Genomic DNA, 16883 nt, shown 5'->3' with positions numbered 1-16883 from the left:
ATATTAGCTGTATGGCCACAAGCAAGCCCCACAGAGAAGAGATGATCAGGGGCAGGAAGGTATACTGGGAAAAACTCTGGATCTGGAGCCAGAAAATCTGGGTTAAAATCCAGCTTCTAATGTTTACTACCTGTGTGACCAAGGTCACGTCACAACCTCTCTGGACCTCAGTTTTCTCATCTATAAAATAAGAAGGTTGGACTATATGATCCCTGAGGCCATATGACCCCATCTATGATCCTAAAATGTAGAACAGATGATTCAAAGCAGTAGATAAATGCCTATTTGTGTGACTTTCTAATACATTTTATGAACGGGAAGGGGGGGGGCATAGAAAATATATCTTTCTTGGGTTCCTATCTGGACGTGTTCTCTGTGAAGAAAAAGTCTCAAAGTGTAACGCATGAATGGTTCATGATCTCAACCACTAGAGGGAGTACTGACATTGATGAGATCATGTATCCATGGAAAATATTAAATTTAGTTCTCAGCAAATATAAACAGAGAAATCGTCCAAAGAAGGCGCAGAAATATGCTATTTGGTAGGAAAATACCTTTCTAAATTGAAAACTTGGGCAAAAATAATCCACAAAGTAGACAGCTGAATATTGACTTTATAGATATGTGACCAGCAATGAATTTTCTAAACAACCACATCTGATTATAGATTGTTATTGAATCACTAGAATCAGTATCGTCATTCCCTAAATTTAGTCTTTTCAAAATATGAGTCAAAGGAAACTAATTCTAACTTTACATCATGAAAAAACAGATATTTAAAAGATAAGCAGTCAAGGTTTAGGAACAAATAAAATAGTTTTCAGAAGAAATGCTGGTAATCAACAACTGCATTTTCTAAAGTGCTATTTATGAATTATAATGAATATTAATTAATAATAAAAGAAATTAAAATTAAAACAACTCTGAGGTTTCTCTTCACACTCATAATATTGGCAAAGATGACAAAAAAACAGAAGTCAGTGTTATAGGCAAGTCACAGGAAAGCAATCACCCTTTCTCTTGGAGAGAACCACAAAGAATGATGATGATGATGATGATGATAATGATAATGATGACAATAATAATGACAGCAAGTATTTCTATATTACTTTAAGGCATGTAGAACACTGTACATTTCATATAATTTGAGCCTCACAACAACCCCAGGAGAGAAGTGCTATTATTATCCCCTTTTTTACAAGTATGGAAACTGAGGTTGAGAAAGGTTAAGTGACTCGTCCAGGGTCAAACAACAACCAGCAAATCTCTAAGGGGATTTTAATTGAGGTCCTCCTGACCCTAAGTCCAGCACTCTTAACCAATGTGTCACCTAGCTATGAATTGATTCAACATTCTAGAAAGCAATTTGCAATCAAAGAGGCACTAAATTATTTTTCCCTTTTTACCTTAGTTGTTCCATTTCTAGGTAGCTATGCCCAAGGAAGTCAATGACAGAAAATTCTCATCTATACAAAAATGTGCATAGCAGCCATTTTTGTGGTAGCAAAAAAGTAGAAATTAAGGTAGTGCCCATTAATCAAGAAATGACATAATTATAGCAAATAATTATAAAATGGAATATTATTGCACTATAAGAAATGACAAATATAGGGAATCCAGAGATTTGTGGGATGATTTGTATAAAGTAATATAGAACAAAAAGCAGGAAAAAAGAATTACGTACTTCCACATACACAATGAGCATAATAATTTAAATGAAAGCAATTTCTGACATTTACTGCCTTAATGACCTTGAGCATCAGTAAATCTCCCTGGGCCTCAGTTTCTTCATCTCTAAAGTGAGAGGGTTGGATTACGGTGCCTCTATGGCCCCTTCCCCCTCTGCATATATTATTCTCTGCTCCTATGAACACTAAAGGGCAGCTGAATTCGGAGCATTTAGAATCAATATTCTTGATCCCAGATAACAGCAGATGAAACCTATTTGTCTCCTCTTAGTGCGGGGATAGGGTGGAGGACTGCAAGTGTGAAATGTTGTACATCCCGTGAGTTATAGTCACTCCATCAGCCAGTTTTATGTATTTTTTTTTAAATAAGAGTTCAATGTAGGGAAATTATATTGGGAAAATGGGAAGGGGATGGGGATGGAATATGCATCAAACATACCAAAAAAAGAAAGAAAGAAAAAGTAGGTAGTCAACTGATTAAAAGGTGACATATACTAGTATCTGATTTTATATGCTGTAATAGAGAAATGGACATTGTAATTTTATTCCACCAGATGGCAACATTGCTTATAACAATATATACAGGGCATCCCAAAAGTCTAACGTCAAGTTAGTTTTAAGCTACTACAGGGCAGTTTTTAGCCACAAAAGCTTAAAACTGCACTAGCAACAAGACTTTTGGGACTACACACACAAAAACATGTATATTTACATATGTGTACAGGTATGTCTGCTGTATATACCTATATATGCATGTATACATATGTAATTATCTTGTGTAGAACTTCACACCTAATCATTTTCTTGTATCCTCATAAGAAAGTAATATGCATGCAGCATAAAAACAGTTGGATGTTGTATGAGAAAGATTTTAAAATATTACTCCTACCTATAGGTTAAAAAACATTTTTTATGCCTTTGCTATCTAGAATTCAACAAACTAGGAACTTCAGGTAAACAGACTGCTTACCGCATTCACCTTTTAGGAGGGGGAAAAAAAAGCAAATTATTTACAAACAAAAACAAAAAACTTCCAAGAAAATATCCTGAAGTCAGTACACACCCAACCAAGCTGTCTTCATCTTCTATACTAATGATCCTGAGGTACTATAAAGTAAGGATTTATCCAAAAACAATCTATATACACTCAATATCCTCTTACTTAAAAAAGCAGAAAAGTGAACTAATGCATTTTTACAATAATGTATTATTCATTTAAACATTAACAAAATTAACAATATATTTATAGCTGTTTATATTTCAAAACAAATTTCTATGGATGGTATGTTCATAACAGATTATATTTTAGTTTCTTCTGTAAGCTCTCTGTTCTGTATTCATTATCTGTAAACAACTTACTTTTTATAACTTTAGAAATAATAATTTTTTAATATTTCAATTTTTTAAATGTCTTAAAGGGTTGAAACAAAAAAGTTTTTTAGTTAACCCTCAATCAATTGAATTTTCATAGAATTTCCAGCTAAACATAACCTTGGAAATAACCTAGTCTTACCCTCTCATCTTACAGAAAAAGAAACTAAGACTCTAACAGATTGAGTGACCCGGCCAATGTCACATGATAAGTGAGTGACAAAACCAAGAATTAAACATGGGTCCTTAGACTCTAAATGCAGAGCTTTTCCCACTACTCCACACCAACTCTCATCAGTCATAGTACCCTGGACAAGTCACATAATCCTTCACAGTCTCACTTTCTGTACCTGTAAAAAGAGGGATAACAACAGCACTTATCTCCCAGGGCTGTTGTGAGGATCAAATGATATTATATGTACAGTGTTCTGCACACCTTAAGATGATATAGAAATGGTATCATTATTATTGTTGTTATTATTATTTATTATTATTATTATTATTATTTACAATTCTCTCCAAACATGTCAGTTAACCAGAATTAACTTGGATACATAAAGTTCATTAAATAGTGTTCCCAGTAGTAAAGTCAAGTCACTGTAACCAAAAGCAATTACAATATAATAGTAACAAATATGAAAAACTGTTTCATTTAAATCTTACACAGAAATGTGTGTATCCTGTATTATATTACAGAATATTTTTTGTGATGGTAGGAGGGCAAGGAGAAAAATTATTTGTACATTTATGTACATGTAAGAATTCTGCAAATTCAACTATGGAAAAAATTTCAAAACTAAGACATCTTTCCTTAAATGTATCTTCCCTAGAAGAAAACTTTCAGAATTCCAGACAAATATTTGTGCCTAAGAGTCAGTAAGTCACTGCTTCCATGAACAAGTATTTATTAATCACAAAAACATGATCTCCTCTCAAAAAGCACACATTTTAAAAGAGGAGATAATACGTAACTATGAACAAAAAAAGACATACATTTATTCCTTCCACATCACGGGGGCTAAGTGCTAGGGGAACAGCACCCACATGACCTGGAACACAAAATTTTTTTGGTCCTCCCTTCATACCAAAGAAGAAGTCTGAATTATTATGGTATTAAAAGAACATGTCAATATTGTATACAATACTATACACATATTTTATGCATTTCTGAATTTCTAAACTTTTTCTGTGTCATCTAATGGCCTTCACGTGTTGCTGCAGCTTCCACAAAACTCCCCAAAAATTCCCATTTAATTTCTTATGCCGACTCACGATACATCAAAACCTCAATGGGGAAAATCCTGACATAGAAGGGATAACTTCATACAGTGTATGTGAAAGGTTATCTCAGACAGAAGGGATTGGGTGGGAGTATAGGGAGAGGCCTCAGAAAGTTCTTCTCCAGAAGGCAGGATTTTACCTGGGTCTTAGAGCAAGAGGGAAGCTAGGAGTTGGAGGTGAGGAGGGACAGCATTCCAGGCAAGAGAGACAACCCAATACGAATGCATAAGGTCAGGAGATGGAGTGTTGTAGGTCAACACCAAGAAGGCTGATGTAGCCAGATGGTAGAGCGTGTAGAAGGGAAAAAAGTAAAGTGAAAACTAGCAAGTCAGAAAGGGGCTAGGTTGTGAAGGTATTTAAAAGCCAAACAGAAGATTTTATGTTTGATCGTGGAGGTAATAGGAAGCCAGCAGAATTTTTCAAATACAGGATGATATGGTCAGACCTACGGCTTAAGAAAAGCCTTTTTTAAAAAAGTAAATAAATGGGGCAGCTAGGTGGCACAGTGGATAGAGCACTGGCCCTGAAGTCAGGAGGACCTGAGTTTAAATCTGGCCTCAGACCAAATACTTGACACTTAGTAGCTGTGTGACCCTGGGCAAGTCACTTAATCCCAACTGCCAAGAAAGAAAAAAAGAGAAGGATAGATAAATAAATAAATGAATAAATATATAAATCAATAATAGATGAAATAAATCAATAAAATTATAAATATTTTAAAAATTAATTTAAATAAATAAAATAGATAAATAAAAATTAAGCTAAATTTTTTTTAAAGCATGCTATTACAACAGTCCAGGTGTAAGTTGGTGTATGTGTGTGAATGTGAGTGAGGAGTCAAGGATGACAACTAGACTGTGAACCTACATGAATGGAAGGACTATAGTGCTCTCAACAGTAATAGCAAAGTTAGGAAGAAAGGATAGTTAGGGGGTAGGAGGGAAGATCATCAATTCTGTTTTAGAAGTGTTGTGTCTTAGATGCATACAGGACATCTAATTCAAAATGTCCAACACAGTCGGTGACGTGGGACTGGAGGTCAAGAGAGAGATTAGAGCTGGACAAAGAGGTTAGGAATCACTGCACAGAAATAATAGTTAAATCAACAGAAGCTGATGAAATCACAAAGCAATACATTATAGAAGGAAAAGAGAAGAGCCAGGATAGAGCTTTGGGGGATAATCATAGTTGGGAGCATGACCTGAATGAAGAGGTGAATGAAAAGGAACTGTTAGAATGGCAAAAGGAGAAACAGAAGATGATAATGTCACAAAAACCTAGAGAAGAGAAAGTATCCAGGAAGACAAAGTGATTGACTGTCATAAGTCTGTGAGGGGTCAGAAAACATGTAGATTGAAAAAAGATCATTAAAATTGGCAATTAAGAGATCACTGGTAGCTTTGAAGGAAGAAATTTCAGTTACAGTAAAGTTAAAGTTAAGGTAGGAAGCCAGACTTCGTAGCCTCCTAAAAGAGATACACAATTATTCAAAAGAGTTCAGCCTAACCATTCACATAGGAAAAACTACGTGGATAAAGAATGCCTATTGCTAAGGCTATGTATACAACCAAATGAACAACCAACCTATAGAACTCATCCAACAGAATAAATATCTCTTGAAGAGAAATAGCAAATGAACAATGAGGTAGGCCCAGAATGTAACAGGAGGAAAACAGGCTGGATTGTCTTTGGGAATTTGGGATTTTAATGACCCCAAAAGTCTCCCAGAAAAAAATGGGCCCATCTTTTTAATAAAAGTATTCTTTGGGTGATGCTACATGGCTGTGAGTCATGAAACACTACTCTCTAAATGATTTGAGGATCACCTACAGGCTTGTGGAGGGCCTGAGAAGGCAACAACACATTACAAATAAGAAATTATAAAGGAAAAACAGTACAAAGGATGCCATCGAAGAGATGCCCATGACTCTTAAAAAAAGGGACTGCTCATTAACAAGAGCAAGGGATAACTGATAGAAAGTCCACATTCTTCACTGGTATTCATGAAATATGAAGAAAACAAGAGGAAGGTCCCCAACATGCTGGGCAGACCTACTGTGGCAAATTTATGGCATTTGTTGTTGTTCAGTCATTCTGTCATGTCCAACTCTACATGACTCCATGGACTTGCTGTCCAGGGGGGGTTCTTGGCAAAGATACTGGAGGGGTTTGCCATTTCCTTCTCTAGTGTGTCTTCATTTTACAAAGAAACTCCTTAACTGAGGATCTCCCTGGCTCCAAGCCCAGTATTCTATCTACTGTACCACCTAGCTGCCCAAAATTTATGGGAACACATGGACAAAAGTTGCAAAGGATAGGCAAACATAGATTGCATTCTGCATCATTGGTACAGATTACATTGATGAGATTATAGATACAATTAAATATATTGGAATAACATTTCTCAAAGACAGAATTTTTATTTATTTTAAGAGCCTCTTTGAAATTAAAATAGTTAAAACTATTTATTATTTGAAAATTTAGATATCATCCTCTGAGACACCACATCTGTTCATAGCATCCTTTAAAAAAAAAAATCATAGGATTTCTAAAACCTCTCAGTGTGTACTGAAATAATAGGCTTCAGTCAATGAGTGACAGCTCAGAATCAGAATCTGTGGGCTGTCTTCCCAGAGCTAATACTCATTAATTATGTGACCTTAAGCCAAATGCTTAATGTCTCAGGAACTCAATTTCTTCATCAGCAAAATATATCATAGAACCCTTTCTAAAGAGTGACACCACCCTAATGGTGCACAGCAGATCTGTAAAGGCTATAGAAAACATTTAGATTTTACCAGCTTCTCCAACTTTCCCTGCTGGGATCTGAGGAAGACAACACCAAGGGCCTCTGTACCCCATAAGGGGCAGAAAAGATGAGTGTAGAGGGAAACAACAGTTGTGTCACAATTGCAGCCATCATCGATGTGCCACGGTATCCTTACCTCCATCTCCAGAAAATCACTGGACTAGAAGGATGCTTAAGAAGCCATCCTGTTCATTTCCTACATTCATCAAGTCCTTATGCCATATCAGACAAAGAATATCAATTCTGATGTGCGTGCATCTATGTGTTTCGTAGATGTCCAGAGAAAGATTCCAGTCTCCCTAGATGATGGATTTTAACATTCAGAAACCCTCTGCTTTCAAGAAATTCTTCCTTATAACTAATTTGAAGCACTTGTACTACCTTGAAAAACACCATTCCTTTTTTTTTTCAAACCAGACCAGTGATTTCACTGGTTTAGGAAACACCTCTAAGTGAGGAGGAAATAAAGAATGTCTTCTCCCAATACCACCATTCAGTATGTTCTCTGCAACTTAGTCTTAGAGAATTGCCCAGGTCACAGAGGCAATGTGTCAGAGGGCAGGTACTGTCTTTTTGCTTGTATCTGTATCTCCAGTACTTAACACTGTGCCTGGCACATAATAAGTGCATAGAGCACCAGCCCTGGAATCAGGAGGACCTGAGTTCAAATCTGGCCTCAGACACTTGACACTTACTAGCTGTGTGACCCTGGCAAGTCACTTAATCCCATTGCCCAGCAAAAAACCAACACAAACAAAAAAAAAAACCCAACAACAACAAAAAATAAGTGCTTAATAAATGTTTGTTGTCTGAACGGACTGTTAACTAGGGTTTAAATTGATGTCTTTTCTTTCTGAGGCCAGCTCTCCATTCACTTATACTACCCCATATCTCTCATTTTCTCTCATTATTGTTTATAAAATTCTCTAAGATCAAGCAATGGCCTGAATCCAAATGACCATTATTTTAACTATTTTTGACAAACTGAATTTCTATCTGATTTTTCTTGATTGATTTTGATCATAATTTCTTTAAAGAGTAATACATTATATGTTGATGAATTTGCTCATACTAAAGCATTTCATTTTTAATAAATTATAATTGCAAAAATCACAACAAAGACAATCTTTGCTCTGTGACCTCAGAAAGTCATTTTTCTCTAGATAGAATTTCTAAGGACTTCTCAAATATTAAAATCTAATAGTTCTATAAAATTTTCCTGAATTATGTATCTCCTATTAACTTTTGCTGCTTCTGAGGTCCAAACACAATTTTCTGACTGATGAAATCAAATCAGTGGTGAGTGGAGTAAAACTTGGACTAGTTAAAATCCATTCAGACAACAAGCACCTATTAGAGGAAGGGGAAAGGAAGGGCATAATCATTTATATAGCAACTACTATGCCCCAGGCTAAGTGCTAAGCGCTTTTTTTTTTAATAAATATTATGTCCTCTGGGCCTCACAACAACCATGCAAGGTAGATGATACTATTATCTCTATTTTACATATGAGGAAACTGAGGCAACGGTGGGGCATCCCCTCCCTAACAAGAGAGGCAAGGAAGAGATGTCAAGATCTTCAAAATTCCACCGTTAAAATACAAATACCCCTCGAAGTGTGTTGGCCTTAAACCATTATTAGATAATATCTTGGTTATTAATGAACACTTCAGATGGAAGGCAGCTGAGGATAAAAATGGGATCCCCAATAAATGACTAGAGGGTAGATAAGAATAAGGACCCTAAGAAGGGTGAAAGGGTGCACTGACATGGGCAGGAGAAAGAACCAAAGGCGAACTTATTTTTATTACTTCATCATTTGGCCCAAGGATATCACCATCCATGCTTCAACTCATCCACCTCCATGACAAAGGTGACAAGCTAGCCACAAGTGCTGATCACTGAACTAGCTACACATTCCACTCACTATCAATGACTATCAACTTAAGTGTCTGTCTTTGTGTGACAGTAGGGGATGTCTAGCAGTGCATAGTGGATAGTGCTAGACACAGTCAGGGAAACCTAAGCTCAGCTGCTACCTCTGACTCTTACTCACTAAAGGACTATAGACAAGTCACTTTATACCCCTGACCCACAGTTTCTTCATTTGTAAAATAAGGATAATATTGCAATTTGCAATATTTTACATTATAATTATGTAAAATATAGTTTTTAAAAAAGCCCAATGGAAATATACAGTGTAAATTGAAATAATGTATCTAAAGGGATTCATTATTCACACTAAACAGGCCCTGGCTGTACAGTATTTGATTCAAAGGGTTGTTGTGAAGCTTCTATGAAATAATATACTTAGGGGCAGCTAGGTGGTGCTGTGCATAGAGCTCCAGCCTTGGAGTCAGGAGGACCTGGGTTCAAATGGGACCTCAGACACTTGACACTTAACTAGCTGTGTGACCCTAGGCAAGTCACTTAACCCCTATTGCCTCACCAAAAAAAGGCAAAAAAAAAAAAGAAAAGAAATGATATACTTACTTTGGAAACCTTAAAGAGAGATATTACTATTATTTCAGTTCAAATAGTTATATGTACTCTCATAGCCTTTTTTCCTCTTTGAAATATTTTTAGAGTCTAAAAAAACAAAAGATTTAATTGCTTCTATGTCAATTATGTTCCTATTTACACTTTATTCCCTAATCAATCATTTTGTGTTCTTTAAAATGTACTTCCTAGGGGCAGAGCCAAGATGGTGGAATAAAAGCAGTGACTTGCTTAAGCTCTCCCCCAAACCCCTCCAAATACCTGTAAAAAATGGCTCTAAACAAATTCTAAAGCAGCAGAACCCCCACAAAAAGACAGAGTGAAACAAATTTCCAGCCCAAGACGACCTGGATGATTGATCAGAAAGGTATATCACACCAGGCTGGGAGAGAAAGCAGTTTGTTGTGGGTGCACAGGCCTCAACGAACCTGATGGAGGAGGCCTCAGAAGACTAAAATGTACTTCCTAGACTACAGGCCTTTAGTAAATGAAAGCTCTTGGTATTTCATTAGAAAAGTTGAATTTTACAACCAGTAGTCAGATCAGGGACTATTAATCAAATATTTTATAAGGTAATATATGACTAAAGGCCTTTGTTAGGCCTTTACATGATGAATTTGGTAATTCCTTCTCACTGCCCTGGATATTAGTGTGTGGTTGGCTTTATCACAGAAACAGACCACTATGGAGTAGAAAGACAAGTGGTATTGAGTCAAGAAAACTGGATTCAAATTCTCCCTTTGACTTTTTACCATACATGTGACTTTAAACAAGTCACTTTCCCTCATAAGATCATAAATAAAGAGAAGGGACCCCAGAGACCATCTAGTCCAATCCCTTCATTTTACAGATGAGGAAATGGAGGCTCAGACAGGTTAAGTGACTTGTTCTAGTCACACAGGAAATAAGTAGAATTTAAACGTATATTCTCTAACTCCAACTCCATTGAGCCTTTTACTACCATGCTATCCCTTTTTGGGCTTCAGTTTCTTCACCTGCAAAATGAAAGGATTAGTCTAGATGAGATGACCTCTCAGCTCTCTACCAGTTCCAAAGTTTATAATCCAAAAAAAGTCTCTGTTCAATTTTTAGGTGTTCAAATTTTTTCACTTTAATACAAGAGATTTTGTGTATAAGTACCATGAGGAAATGCTACCTAAAAAGAAAACGTTCTCCTCTTGGTTCACTGAGACTTCAATTTTTGCAGTCTCTGGGAAATAGTTTACCCTCTCTTAAAGAAACTATTGTTAATTTGTCCCAGGATGTGAGGGAGAAAAGAAAATACTTCATCTGTTTGTCTAGTCAAGTCAAGTCATCAAGTATTTATTAAATGCTTACTGTGTATCTATAATATCATTAACTTCAACTTGAATAAATTCTCTTTTAAAAGCTTATTTTTGCATTTTTGATTGAATTGAATTTGCTGTTGATTAAAAGTGACCAAGAACTTTGGGAAGACAAACATAAAAGGTGACCATATCAAAATGAGGCTGGTTTTGTGCAAGGATCATTATCACTCTGTTGCACAAGTTCTAACTATTTATTGGCTTTCCCTTTAGAGATGAATATCACATTCCTACTTGTAAGTACAAGGAGAGTTTGAACGACTGACAAGCCTGCTAATGTTAACATTGGAGATAGTACTTTCAGTTAAATAAGAAGACAAGAAGCCAAACTGCAGAACCTCAGAACACTGGAAAGCCTCCTAAAAGAGATCCAAAGTCATTCAAAAGACTTTGGTCTAACAATCCATGCAGAAAAAACTAAGTGGATGAAGAATGAGCATTATCTAGACTATGATATATAGCTGAACAGGCAGCCTCTTGAAGAAACATTACAAATGGACAATGAGTTGGACCTAGAATTGAATGGGAGGGGAAATGGGCTGGATTGTCTTTGGAAAATTAGATCATTTTAATGACCCCAAAAGTTTTCTAGAAAAACTGGGCTCAGCTTTTTCATACCAGTATTCTTCATGTGTTCTCATATGGCTGTGGATAATGGAACAATACAATCTCCAAATAATTTGAGGATCACCTAAAGGCAAACAGAGATGTTGCCCAGTACTTAAATGCCTACTATGTGCCAGTTACTCTACTGGGTGTTAGGGACACTAAGACAGTGAATGCAACAATCCCTACTTTAAAAGGAGCTTCAACTCTAGAGTCTAGACCATCTGTTGGCCCTTCCTATAGCCTTACCTTCTAGACTGTCAGTACTTTTATCAAAAGTCACCCTGCTTCCCTCTGGGGCTGACATGACCTTTAGAATTCTAAGATATCTCCTGGGATTTACTGATTTATTCTTCCTGTGTCCTAACTAACACATATAGTGGACTTCAGCTCTACTTTTTGCAAATATTAAAGTTTAAACATATGTCCTATGAGGCAGGCTACATAGCTAAAACTTGGGGTGAGTTCATAAGGCACTAGTTGACCTCATTCCTTTTCTTGATTTTTACTTCCTCTAGTGCGGCAACATTCTAGTAAGAGAAAATACAGTTCCAAATGAGGAAAATCCTCAGGTACCACCCATCCAAGGAAGACAAGTAACCCACAGCTTGGTCCAGCACTTATCTTACAGTGTAGTTATGACAATCAAATGATGGTAAGTGCTTAGTAAATGTTTATTCCCTTCCTCTCTTCTTTGTCTTGGCTTTTGCTCTTTTGTTTTAGGTAGATTGGAAGTTGAAAGGTTGTGAATTTCAAAAAGTCAGGAGAGCAAGTCGCCTAAAGTCCAGAAGCCCAGAAATGGATCACAGGCCAAATTTTGCATCAAGGCCCCAAGGATCCAAGAACAGCCTTTGGGATCCAGACCTATTCATTATCGTCAAGAAAAGGATTCATCCAGCAGATGATGCTGTATTTGGATATGAACATTCTCCCCCTATAATCAAGGAGGTATAATGGAGAGTGTGCCCCCAGGGAGTAGGGAGGAAATATTTTAACTCCCTGCCATATTTCAAAGTAAAGATCTCTTTGTAAAAGCTAATTGATATGTATTGGTTAAATGGAACCAGGACTCTAATCACTGGAGGCTAAGTGTGAGGGAACATATCAGAATGGGTACTCAAACCAAAGATAGTAGAGAAGAAATATCTCCAACCCCTCTGGAGTACCCATAGAACCCTGAGGGGAAAACGCAGATGGTTTTAATCTGGAAGAGACTGCCTACAGTTAATAGGAAGCACTTTTAAAGTATATAGTACCTGACCCTGGCCTTATTGGTTGAAGAAATTGCCCATTACTACCATTTGTGTGTTCTACATGGGGTAGGGGTGATGTAGGAGTGAGGTTTAAATTATTTTAAACCTATATACTAGATAGAAGTCTAGAAACAAAAACAAACAAAAAAATTCCCTCCAGGATGGGATATTGAGCAATGAGACTGTACAAACAAACAGGAAGGTAGATGATACAGGCAGCTAGGCTAGGACATTTATAAAATGTTCATTGGTCCCAAGGTATGTTTGTTACTCAATTCTGTAAAGCAAATTTGATTTATTCAATTCAACAAGCATTAATAAAGTGCCTACGATTTGCTAGGCACTTTGTTGTTCACTGAGGGCACAAAGACAAAAACGAAATAGGCTGTGCCTTTCAGGAGTTTACATTCGGGGGGGGGATTAGATGCATACAAATAAATACAAAACACATATGAAACATGTAGGGCAGAATGAAATTAAAGAATTGTAGGACCTTCCCAAGGCAGCACTACTGTATGAGAAAACAGCTTTCAGTGAAAGGGATAAAATTTTTCTCTAATCTCCACTGATTTCCTCCCTCTAGAGAATCACAGGTATTGCTGATGGACATATAAAATGTGAGCTTTTCATGCCTGTCCTTTACTCCTAATCTCTCACAGCAGAGTTTCCTAGCAACAAGGAAGAGAAATGAGGAAGGGAGAAATACTTCAGCATCTAAGAAAAATCAATCAAATTTCATTTTATCCTTCTGGACTCAGAAAAAGGGTGGGCTCACCTTGTCTATGCTAGGATTGCAGTAATATAGATGTAGAGCTAGAAGGGACCTTAGAGGTCATCTAGTTCCCACTACCTCTTATTTTACAGATGAGAAACTGAGGCCCAGAGAGGTTAAGTGAATTGCCCAGAGTCCCACAGAAGGAGAAAGTGGCAGAGCCAGAATTGCATAGTCCCATCCTACTTTCTGTGGTGACAAAAGGGTTGTAATCTTTGTCCCAAAAGTGCTATAGGCCCAAATTTAATGGAAGGACTGAGATATAAAAGGACAAAAATACTAAGGAATTGTGGTGTAGGATTCTCTCTTCCTGGAGGTTGGGACACTTAAAGATTAAGGGATTTATACTACTATGCACAAGCCTTCTCTTTTGGGGAACTCTTCTGAGGCTGCAATGGCCTCACATCTGGCAGGGACCCTGGAACCATGGGCTCCAACGTCACAAAAATCAAAATTCTGGAGGGAGAAGGTCTTGTTCTTCTTTCTATATTTAGTCTCTGCTTGCTTTTATGTACATTACATTTTTTTGTGTTAATAATAGCTAATTGCTAACATTTATGTAGCACCTGTTGCATACCAGGCACTATGCTTTACAGATTATTTCATTTGATCCTCACAACATCTCTGGGAGGTAGGTGCTAATTAAAACAAATATCTCATGTAAAGAAATTGCCTCATGGATTGGCACGTTTATTTTTTAGCAAAAATTTCACATAGTAATCTAGCACAACAGAAAGAACTCTGCAGCTACAAATGGAGGACCTGTTCTTAAAGCCCAACTCTACCATCTCTTCAGGTTTGACTTTAGGCAAGTCACTTGACATCTCTGGGCCTCAGGTTACTGATATGTAAAATAAAAGGAAGTGAAGTAGAAAGAGTACTGGGCGTAAAATCAAGAAGACCTGGATTGGGGCAGCTAGGTGGTGCAGTGGATAGAGCATCGGCCCTGGGTTTCAATAGGACCTGAGTTCAAATCTGGCCTCTGATACATAACACTTATTAGCTGTGTGACCCTGGGCAAGTCACTTAACCCCACTGCCTAACCAAAAAAAAAAAAAAAAGATGACTTGGATTAAAATACAGCTTCAGATACTCAGTAGCTGTGTGACACTAGGCAAGTCACTTAAATTCTGCCTCCTTCAATTTCCTCCATGTTAAATGGGGAGAATGATAGCACCCACTTCCCAGGGTTGTTATAAGGATCAAATGAGATAAAAATTGAAAAAGTGTTTAGCACATAGCAAGGGTTATATGAATGTTAGTTATTATTAGGTGAGATAATATTTGTAAAGCACTTCAGTACCTGGCACACAGTAGGTACTTCGGCGACAGAAGTTAAGTGACTTGGTCAGGGTCTCATGAAGTACATCAGTCTAGATTTGAGCTTAGGTCTTCCTGATTCCAGGTCCAGTGCTCTATCCACTGCACAACCTAGCTGCTTCTAGTTCTATAACTGTGTGATGTGTGATTTCTAAGGTCCTGCCCCGCATGAAGTCTATTATCCTATTTTAAGCACATGTATTCATTCTTCTTTTCAAAGAGGACCATCCATGTGAGATTAATCAGAAGTAATCTACTGAGATGTATACTCAAGAGTCAAAAGTCAAAAAATTCCTGGGTTTATAAAACTAATTCTACTAGGGAATTCTGGGAAGTCACCTTTGTAACAAACACCAACACTACTATCAACAAGATTGTGAACTACAGGTTGTTAAGAGAGCTGGAACAGACTTTAGAAATAAGCTAGTTCAGACCACTCATTTTACAGATGAGGAAACAGTCGGAGAGGTAAGTGATGGCATCAGACTTAGAATCATTGGACTTGAAGTCAAGTCCTGGTCCTATCATTTACTAGAAAATTTACTAAAGAAGATTTTTTTTAAAATGGCACTGAATGGAATTTAATTTTGTCTTTACAAATTGAATCTAAAGACAACTATTAGTAGAATATGGCAGTGCTATAAGATGCTAGCAATTCTATATTCCTTGGTATTTTACCATAGTTGGCAACTGACCCCTGGAGGGTGCAATAAGAGAGCCTTCCCCTCCCCACCTAGCTCAGGCCAGTGTAGGAATGTTCCCCAAAGGCTCATGAACTGAGGGTGTGGCTTCTATGGTGAATACTGAGTAGGATCTTCCTGATCTGATATCAAAATGAGGCCCATGGACTAGATTAAGAAAGCAGTTTTCTGATTCTTAATGGATTCAAACCTTTTCATTCACAAATGGCCTAGAGTGGTTGGCCAGTTCCAGTTGAGCAATGCAGCTCTCTCCCTCCCTCCCTTTCTTCCTTCCATGCTTCCTTCATTCCTTCCTTCCTTCCTTCCTTCTTCCTTCCTTCCTTCTTCCTTCCCTCCTCTCCCTCTGTCTACACAGGGAATCATACACTTATCTGCAAGTACTCTGCCCAAAGGAATATAAATTCTGATCACTGAAACCTCACAATATATCTTGGGGTTTATGGGCTAGATTTCTTTTTTAAGGACCATGGTTTAAATCCATACCACTCTGGTTCTCATTGATTGGCCAAATATAGGTCCCAGCTCAAGCCTCATATAGTCATTGTTTGAGCTCTGATTGGCAGAGTGAGTGTAAACAGCAATTTTTTCTGTTTCTGGCCAAAAACCCTGAAGGTCTTCCCCTCCCAGACTGATTTTGTTTTTTACTAGATAAAAGAGGTCATTCTCCACCTCTTTTCTTCTTAACTAGCTTTAATCACTGATTGGGTGTTGCCTCAGACAAACTGAGACCTGGGAAAGACCTTAACTTAGGCCAAGGTCTCCCACTGCATCTGGGACCATCTCCAGTAGCCCTGATCTATATCTTGCCACAGGATCCAGATGGCTCCAGAAACTAGAGTGAGGCTGGTGACTTTGCACAGCCCTGCCTCACTTAAATCCAATTCACTTGCAAGTCGTGACATCAACTTCCTGATGTCGTGATCCTCTTCGAGGACAAACAACAATAACAAGAGTGGAGCTTACAACAGGAAGTTCTGCCACATTTGGGAGTGGAACTGAGTTATAGCTTCACTTCCTAGCTTTAGGCCACATGTCTGAGAGCACCTCACCCAGTTTGACTAGAAGTAGTAGACCTGACTTCATTCAAGCCCTTTGGGATGTTTGCTCTTGTTTACTTTCTCTTCCATTTAGGTGAGCTTTGAGTTAGAAATTGTCTGAATTGGCTTATAAAGCAATAATGGAGACTAGCAGGTATCCCAACTTCTCTGTAGACAGAGGTAGAGAAAAGATTAATCTT

The 16883-nt window shown here is 37.5% G+C and overlaps 1 protein-coding gene across 1 annotated transcript in view; it reads right to left on the bottom strand.

Annotated features, from left to right (window-relative positions):
- The window catches only part of FAXC (failed axon connections homolog, metaxin like GST domain containing), an 81189-nt gene that overhangs the window by 12961 nt on the left and 51345 nt on the right, over positions 1-16883 (bottom strand). The gene's annotated exons all lie outside the window — the stretch shown is intronic.

This window comes from Phascolarctos cinereus, unplaced genomic scaffold (genome assembly GCF_003287225.1).
Source record: "Phascolarctos cinereus isolate Bilbo 61053 unplaced genomic scaffold, phaCin_HiC Scaffold_5;HRSCAF=322, whole genome shotgun sequence".
Taxonomy (NCBI): domain Eukaryota; kingdom Metazoa; phylum Chordata; class Mammalia; order Diprotodontia; family Phascolarctidae; genus Phascolarctos; species Phascolarctos cinereus.
The sequence above is the reverse complement of the archived record's forward strand: the minus strand, read 5'-3'. Positions and strand labels throughout refer to the sequence as shown.